The sequence below is a fragment of the Rhinichthys klamathensis genome, unplaced genomic scaffold, assembly GCF_029890125.1.
Source record: "Rhinichthys klamathensis goyatoka isolate OS25496 unplaced genomic scaffold, OSU_Roscu_1.1 h1tg000601l_1, whole genome shotgun sequence".
Lineage (NCBI taxonomy): Eukaryota > Metazoa > Chordata > Actinopteri > Cypriniformes > Leuciscidae > Rhinichthys > Rhinichthys klamathensis.
This window is the reverse complement of record NW_026607056.1, coordinates 120,349-129,596: the sequence shown is the minus strand read 5'-3', so window position 1 is coordinate 129,596 and position 9,248 is coordinate 120,349.

The window sequence follows — 9,248 nt, the reverse complement described above, 5'->3', positions numbered from 1 at the left end:
GTTTATTATTACTTATAAGTTATAAAGCACATATTAATGGCTTATTCTGCATGACCATATTCTATGTCCATTAATCCTACCCAATACCTACACTTAACAACTACCTTACTAACTATTAATTATCATTATTAATTAAAGTGTGACTGAAGTCCCACAGTTTTTAACTCAAATGTGGGACTTCCATTCCTAGCCTCCATAGTGGCTACATTCACAGTCCAAATCCGAATATTTGTTTATCTGATTGGAATCTGATCTAAATCATTGACTGTCCACACTGTGCATCGCAACTGTTAAGATTCGATTTGTGTGTCCTGTGGCGTTATTTCATTTTCCAGAATATCTGCATTGGTTTCTATGGCAATCAGGGCAGGGCATGCACAGACATTTTGGGGGCAGGTGCTCAAGTGAAATGGTGAAACTCGAAAAATTAGAATATCGTGCAAAAGTTCATTTATTTCAATAATTCAACTTAAAAGGTGAAACTAATATATTATATAGACTCATTACATGCAAAGTGAGATATTTCAAGCCTTTATTTGTTATAATTTTGATGATTATGGCTTACAGCTTATGAAAACCCCAAATTCAAAATTAGAATATTGTGAAAAGGTTTTCAGGGTGTAAGACTGGAAAAACTGTAAGAACTGTAAGAGAGGGCTACTCTCTGAGAGAACAAAGGAAATTACCATTTGAATGAACTCTTGTGCAGCATTTGAGACGCAAGTCTTACCTCAGAATCATTCTAATCTACATCTCTTTCCTCTACCCCCTCTCTCTCTCTCGTGCTGAGATCACCTGAAATTCATCCAAAATATATATGGTTTTAATGTGAACAATTATCATACAGTGTTATACATGTTTGGTATCATTTGAAATGTCTCAGTGCGACTGGTACAAATGTCTCATCCCCAAAGATGTAAACCAAAAGGTAATAAAGTTTTTAAGAGTTTAGAGATATCTTGCTAACAGAGGAGGGTGTGTCCTCCAGGCAAATGACATCCTGCCCTCAAAAGGTGTAACCTCTGAATGCAAATTTCCATTGTTAGCCCATGTTTCCATGTGAAAGAAGTTTCTGTCTATATAAAGAAATGCAACAAAAGGATCGGGGCCTTCTGTATCTCAGATCAGCCCGTGAATGTTGAGAGCCGCCGGTCTCAGCTTCATGTATTTCCTAATTTTGGGTCCGCATCTCTTCTCTTTATTCCAGAGCATTTGATGTTATTGTATTGATTATATTTGAACTGATTATGAAATTGGCATGATACATTTACCTGACATCAGTGGCGTAGGTTTGATTTTGAAATTGGTGGGGACGGGGACATCAATATATAAATATATTTTAAGTTTTGGTTTAAATTATTGCTAGGGATATATCATTGTCACTGATATTGGTAGGGACACGTCCCTATAGCGTCATTACTAAATTCTACCGCCCTGCCTGACATAATAAATTGTTACATTTGATTATTCTAATTGACTAGAATTGATTATTCTCATTTTCATTCAAGAGTTAGAATAGTCAAACATTCGCTCACATTTAATGATGCACGGATATCATTAAAACCTTTTCATTTATGGAGTCAGATGAAATATGAGAAAATACATGTGAAATGTATTTGATTTAATCAAAATGACTTTGCCACGCGGAAAGACAGTAACACGCAGCAACCTTCCCTGCTGATCGGATGCCTCCATTGGGCCGATCGAGTCGGGCCTTACATGTACAGATGTACTTCAACTTAAAAGGTGAAACTAATATATTATATAGACTCATTACGCATATTTCAAATTCAAGCCTTTATTTGTTATTTGATGTGGCTTGAAATATGCGTAATGAGTCTATATAATATATTAGTCTCACCTTTTAAGTTGAAGTACTGAAATAAATGAACTTTTGCATGATATTCTAATTTTTCGAGTTTCACCTGTATAATTATTTGTAAAAAATAAAGGTAAATTTTTAATCATCTTATAATTAATTACACTATTTGAAATTAGTATAAAGAAAATCCATCTTACCATTTATAAAAAAATCCATTTACACTGCAATTACAATTGCCTAAATAATGTTATGAGATGAATGCTCTACATTTTGAATACAGAAAAATGAAATGTAGGGGAAATGAAATGATAATGACATAAACCACTTACTAAACCACGAGTAAGTGGTGACAAGTCATAATAAGTGAATCATAGAATCATTCATTCAAACAATTTGTTCATATTGTTATTTATGTCAACTTCATGAATGGGAAATTGAATTATTGACTTTCCCGATTAGTTAAAAAAACGGTGTATTATTTAAGAATGAAACATGTGTTGTTGAGAGACTCAACTTTTCTGCTTTGCTTGGAACTAATTCTGTTGGCAAAATACTTGGGAACAATCAGGAACTAATCAACAAGAAAAACTACAAAGGACTACAAAACATGGCACAGAAGAGGAAATAACAAACAAAAGTCCACACAAGACAAGGGGAACACAAGACAGGAATCTTGACAGATATGCCAAAAAACAACAACAGCAACATGGGGTTTGCAAAACAGATGTTGTCTTAAATCATTATGTGTAGCATTTACTTTTTCTTTTTTTCTTTTTTACAAATCATTGTGAAAGTGTCTATTCTGAAGTTTGACAGCCACATCCCTTCATCTAAGTTGGGAACCAAACAAGTACACCAGTCACTGCTGCTCACCCTGATCCACACATCTACGACCCTTTCTTGCCCATCAGGACATGCAAGTTCTGCAACGACGTCTAACGTGTTCACGTTTATGTGGCATGTGAAATTCCAATTTGATAGGCACAAAAATCGGATTTGAAAGGAAACTCTGAAAAAGGGTACTGAGCGTTAAGATTCCTCCAATCATTTTTCTATGTGTGGTCTGTCTCCTCCTCAGGTCTCTGATATCACTCATGACTCGACCAATCAAATTAGAGGGCTGAGACTGATTGTTGTATAAAAAAAACAGGAAATGACAGAGCTATGATCACATTGTCACATTCACAGAGAGACACATAAACACAATGTAGTGGTTCAAGCTGAGTGACACACAAGCACAATTCCACAATGCTAGCTGTTCTCACACACACACACACACACACAGGGTCGTACAGTTCTAGCTGTGTCTGTACACAAAGATATCACACACTTTGCCCACACACAGATCACACACAGAAGGCAGTGAGCAAACTAACACTTGCATCCCTCTCTTTGAGTCTGACAAAGAGTCAGTGCAGAAAAGAAGGTGAGGAAGAAAAAAAACGAGTGAGAGAGGAAAACAGCACGGTAGAGGAGGACAGTGAAGATGTCACCAGAAGACGAAAAAGCAAAACAAAAAAAAAGTGAGAAAGAATGAGGCAGGAAGAGAGTTAGGAAGAATCACAAAAGGGATTTGTCAGAAAGAGCTAAAGAGAAGAAATGTGCATGAAAGAAAAGCAGACAGAGGGAAATCGCAGAGAGAGCGAGAGAGAGAGCCTGCTTTTGGAGACTACTGTGCATTGAGGGTTTTATTTGGGAGAAAATGAAGGCAGACACTCAGCAGTGACTGTGGATCATCAATGGCAGAGGAAACAGATGAGTGAGAAAATAACAGAAATGGACTGAAGGATGTGGGTCAGGGTTATGCAACAACTGCAAAAAGAACTAAGGAAGGGAAGAGTTTGTTACGCATATGTAGGTGTAGATATATATGCAACTACAGATAGGTGCCTATATAGACAACACTGCCCATTATAGGTTAGTGTCTCCCTAATCAAACACACCTGATTCAACTCATTAGACTCCAAGACCTCAAGGGTTATCCCTTGGATAAGGAAGGCATCCAAAATTTGCCGTGTTCGGGGTACTGGTAACTATAAAGATACTGTGAGAGCCTATGGATAAAGAGAGATGCCTATAGATTTACAAGGACATTTTGAAAGAACCATTGTCTACAGTAAAGAACCTTTTGTGGAATGTAAAGGTTCCATGGATGTTAAAGGTTCTTCATGGAACCACAGATGACGATAAAGAACGTTTATTTTTAAGAGCGAAGATAAAGATATAGACACTGAAAGATACCTATTGTATTCTCTGCTTTGTGTTCTGTGTTGTGTTTATTGGACTTTTAGTTACCCTGTTCCTGTTTCCTGTCCTGTGTGCCATTTTTGTAGTCCTTTGTAGTTTTTCTAGTTGAGATCTGTGATTATTCCCAGGTGTGTCTTGTTTGCTTTTTACCCTTTGTGTATTTAAACCCCGGTGTTCTTTGTCAAGTCCTGTCCAAAACAGATTTACATTTGGTGCTGCTCATTCTGTTCCCTGGTCTTTTTTTGCATATGGATCCAGCTCTCTTTTGTTTTTGAGTTTGTTTTAGATATAGATTTACTGTATATATGTCCTTAGACAGGTGCCTAGATGTTAATATAGATAGATTCATACAACTAATGAAATGTAGATATATATGTATGCATAGATGTATCTGAGCATATCTAAAGCATATCATCAATTGTCACATATGATAATTGAGTATATCAAACTGCAGTAAAAATATATAAAGACAACAGTAGTAACGACTTTAAGCTGCAGTTTAGCATTTTAGATAGAACAACTTGAGTATATAAATAATTTTGTTATACCATGATGAGACACTGAGGATGAAAAGCCTTTAACGAGATATGCTTTATAAAAAACATCAGTGACATTCAGCTTTTTAGTGTAATAGCCGCATTTTGCACTTTGCAATACAAACCACAGTACGCTATATGTGGGGAAAAAAAGCTTTTCAAATGAATTCAAAGTCACAGGCATCAGGGATTTGAACACAAAGCGTCTGAATGCGCAACTAGGCTGCTTTATGTTTTTTTTGGTTTTTTTTGCTTGGTTGATGTCATCACATACACTAAAAGAAAGGAGTCTAGTGTTGATTTTAGTATTGTGACACATTCAATGTATTATGTGTACAGCCAGCTTACTGTATTTAATCTTATATTTACCGTTTGTTTTACTCTGGCCGCCAAAATCCATTAGTATACTTAAAAACGTTTGAATAGAAGTGCATTAGGTAATTTTTTGAATTTATGGTAAAAAAAAGCAACCGTTTTTGCAAGAACTTAACCGGGATTTTTTTTTAGCAATATTATGTTAAAATACCAACCTACTAAAGTACTTAAATCTGTTTTGTCCCTTTATAATGCCCTGACAACCACCCAAAAAACTAAAAACAGGCGGTAATAAGAAAACCCAAAAATTCGGTAGCACTTTATTTTACAGTCCTGTTTCGCATGAACACACGATGATGTATGTCTACTAACCGTGTTCCTATACCCCTAAACCTTAAATTAACCCATTTAGTTACCTTACACTACTCAGTACTTTTGTGGGTAAGTACACAGCAAGATACTGTACAATGAAAGCGTACTAACTGTAAAATAAAGTGCAACCCAAAGTTCACTTATTAATGAATCAAAGTTCATGACAACTTTCTACATGCTGAAGTAAATGCTAAGGTTCACACATGAGTCAAGCACACAAAAACAAAACATCAGCATGGTAACACACATGACACTAAAATAATGCAATAAACATTAATTTACCAACATAAGATGTAATATAAATCCTTTACATAACTGATAAGAAAACAAAAACAAAGAAAAAACAGTCAAAAGCCATCAAATGTGAGCTGTCACAGAGAATTCAGAGAATGTCAATTATGGATTTTCACTGTAAATTATAAGATGACTTGCTCTTTATCGCTTTAAAAACTGTATTTAACAGTATTTTAACATAAATTCACCATTAACCGTTTACCGTTAAAATTATGATTATTTTTTACACTTCAGATGTAGTTCTTCATAATTATATGTACATGTTCCATTACGTGTGCCGAAATTGAAACTGAACCTAAACTTCTTTTTATGATTTTTTTTCGTTCAAAAAAGTGTCTATCTTTCCTTATGTGGATGTTGTTTTAAGGCAACATCCATTTCTAAGTGTCGCTTAAGTGTCCAAATACTTAACACTAGATTTAGTTTGATCGATTTCTGTATAGTAACAGAAATTGATGAAATCAGTAAATCATGGCCAGTGCAGAGTGCATGACAGCTGTTTTAAAGAGAGCGTGAACAAATATGAGAAACAAGGACAGGAAGTGGGTCTGTAAGTAGGCAGAGGAGAAAGAAAGACAACGATTAACTAAATACAATGCTTCTGTCAAGACAGACAGGAAAAGTCTGACAGCTTGTCGTTCTCTTTTTGTCTGAAGCGTGACTTGACGTCTCTAACTAATTATAATCTTGTGTTGTCATAGCAGGCAGTGATGTAAAACGCTGAAAAACTTTCCAAATGGGTGTTTCTTTAACTATAGGGCACTTTTACTTAAAAAATAAATAAATAAATTGTTAGTTCACATTAAACAGTTAATTTAAAAAAAGTATTGTTTCAATTCCTAAAAATATGAATTATTGCATGAACTGTAGAATCATTGTAATATACGTAAAATTATTATAGCAATTATTGTGTGAAATTGATATTTATCATTACACAGATTATGCCTGTCCCTCAGTTTTGGTATGATACCATAAGCCAAAATGTTGGTACTAATAAAGGTTAGAAGTGACCTTGTTTACCAAGGACCCAACAGTGCTGTACAAGAATATGGTGAAATATGAGACTTGAAGAAAATATGGTATGAGAAATATGTGATCTGTGAAGAAGTGGACAACTCAAGGGAAATATCCCTTGCGAGCAGAATATTTTCTATTTGAGTCATATCAAATAAAGCTGTAGCCTTGTTAAATAAAAAAGGTTTAAAAAAATATTATTTAATTGCGCATTTAATGGTGGTTTGAGACATTGAAAAAATCAAACTAGTGTGTTTTAAAAGTGATGTAAATGGGTTTCATTTTAGGCCAAAGGTGCCCAAATGCTTGATTTTAAGGTCCGGGTCTTTCTGTGTGACCCTACTGAACAAGTGTCTCTCATTATTTTGGCCCCATGATCCAACTGGGATTGTTGTAAAGCCCTAGAACTTCTTGTTTCTTTTGCAATCATGGCAGTACGGTATTTTCATTATATTTTACAGTCTTCAAGATGATCCACTTGAGCAAACCTCAATGCTTTAGAAAAGAGCAGAGTAAATTTTCTGACGAATCTCTAGTGGACACTTTATTTTGCACAGCCCGGCAAAAGTGTCTGAAATGGATTTCATCTAATCAGAGCAATCAAAGCACATTTTCAGAGGGCCAATACTCATATAAGCCAATCTAATAAAGACATAATCCACATTTCAGTCTGCCATAGACATTCTAAAACACACAGATCACACATTTAGAAGTTACTTACACCCATAGACTGCATATGTGCATACATATTCATGGCATTAATTGATGAGTGTATTAGGTGTGATTACAGTTTACATTAGCATGTAAGGCTCTTGATACTACCAGAATTTATACATGGATTAAGGTTCAAAAAACGAAATAAACAATGGTCAAACATTGATAATCAAGATATAACCACAAAGTATACGCGCACAGGAGGATGAAGATTGAAACACACTGGCACTGGTGCTAGAAGCAGCAAGACTTAAAGAGTTCAGGAAGGAAGAAATAATGAGCAAGCGAGGGAAAAAGAGAGAAAGAGAAAGAGAGAGAGTAAAGGTACCCCAGGGGATTTTAACATTTGATTGTGGTTGTGCATCATTAGATTCTCCTGAAGTCTGATTACAGTGCTATTGGCTTTGTTGTGACTATTCTTGTACCCATGGTACACTGGAACAGAACAGGGATGGCCTCAGTATATAAAATCATGCCGATAATGTAGTACGTACATACAACATCCCTCACTGCGCCTCCATTTACTTCATAGACAACAGGGACTTTCATATCTTTAATTGGCTGAAATTAAATCATTTTACTTTGTCCTCATTCCTATATATTTCGATTTCCAGTGTGCAAAAAATACGTTTTAAAAAATATTTTTTTATAGATAATCACCCCCCAATATAGATAATGACCAAAATATTTAAATGAAATATAAAATTAAATTCACTTATGTTGTCTAGTAAATGTAAACCTTTATATTTGATTCCGTTCATTCTTAAAAGAGTATGTTAACGCACAAATGTTTACTCACCCTTCTGTTGTTTCAATCCTGACTTTACATCTTCTGCATAAGAACACACACAAAAAAGTTTTTTTAAGAATCCAAACAACATTCAACCCCATTTATAGTTTCATTGGAGAAAATGAGAGTTAGTAAATGATTGCCGAATTTTTATTTTATGGGAAAATTTCCCCCTAATTTGGGGATCAGACTCCTCCAAACCATGCACCCCTTCGTCCCAAATTTGCTTCTGTAACACGCAGAAAACCAATGAGGGTCATGACGCAGGTCTCTAAAGTTATCAGTGCTGATTTTATTCTGCTATCTCTGTGCAACAGGGCAAAGCAAATCTGTCATTGTATGTGGGCTGCCACTGTAGAGCACTCCCTTAGGGCACTACAAAGCCACTCTTGGAACACTACAGGGGATACAGCTTTCATGCATTAGGCTGCTGGCCCGCACAATAATCAAGCCTTATGCGCAACATCCCTCTAAGTGCAGTCCCATTTCACTCTTGTTCCACTATGAGTCATGTGTCGCTTCTCTCCCATGTTTTTAATTCCATAAACTCCTCCTTTCCAACCACACTACTTCCTCCTTATCCTATTCTTCCCCCGCCACTGTCTTTTTGTTGTTGCTTTTTCATTCATTTTCTTAGACGACTGTACCACGACCCAGATGCTGTCAGTCATGGCATTCACTTGGCTTACTGTTGGCGATAGGGTAATATACATGAGACATGAAAACCTTCACACACACTCACACGTCCAGCTGGTAGGTGTAGGTGGAGCGGGGAAAGCCTGTTCGTCCAGTCATCTTGAGTTTTTGTGGAGGTGGAGAGGGAGGGAGGAAAACAGAGAGGTGTTCAGAACATGAGCGAATGGAGGAGGCGCTAAACAACAACATGGACATCCTCGGGTCTACCGTCTTTCAGTTTGTCTGTCTGTTTATTACCAGGCTCTCTGATTCTGGTTGGTCAGTCATGGTATTCTGAATTACCTCTGAATAATGACTAATGTCTAGGGCAGTACTGATGTATACCTGACCACTCACCCTGAAACCCTGTTACCTACATAGTAGATGTGCTCGTGTTTGCTCTCTTCATGGTCTCTACGAGAAACCTAAGAAGCAATATAACTTAAAAACGGACAGGTTGATCAATACT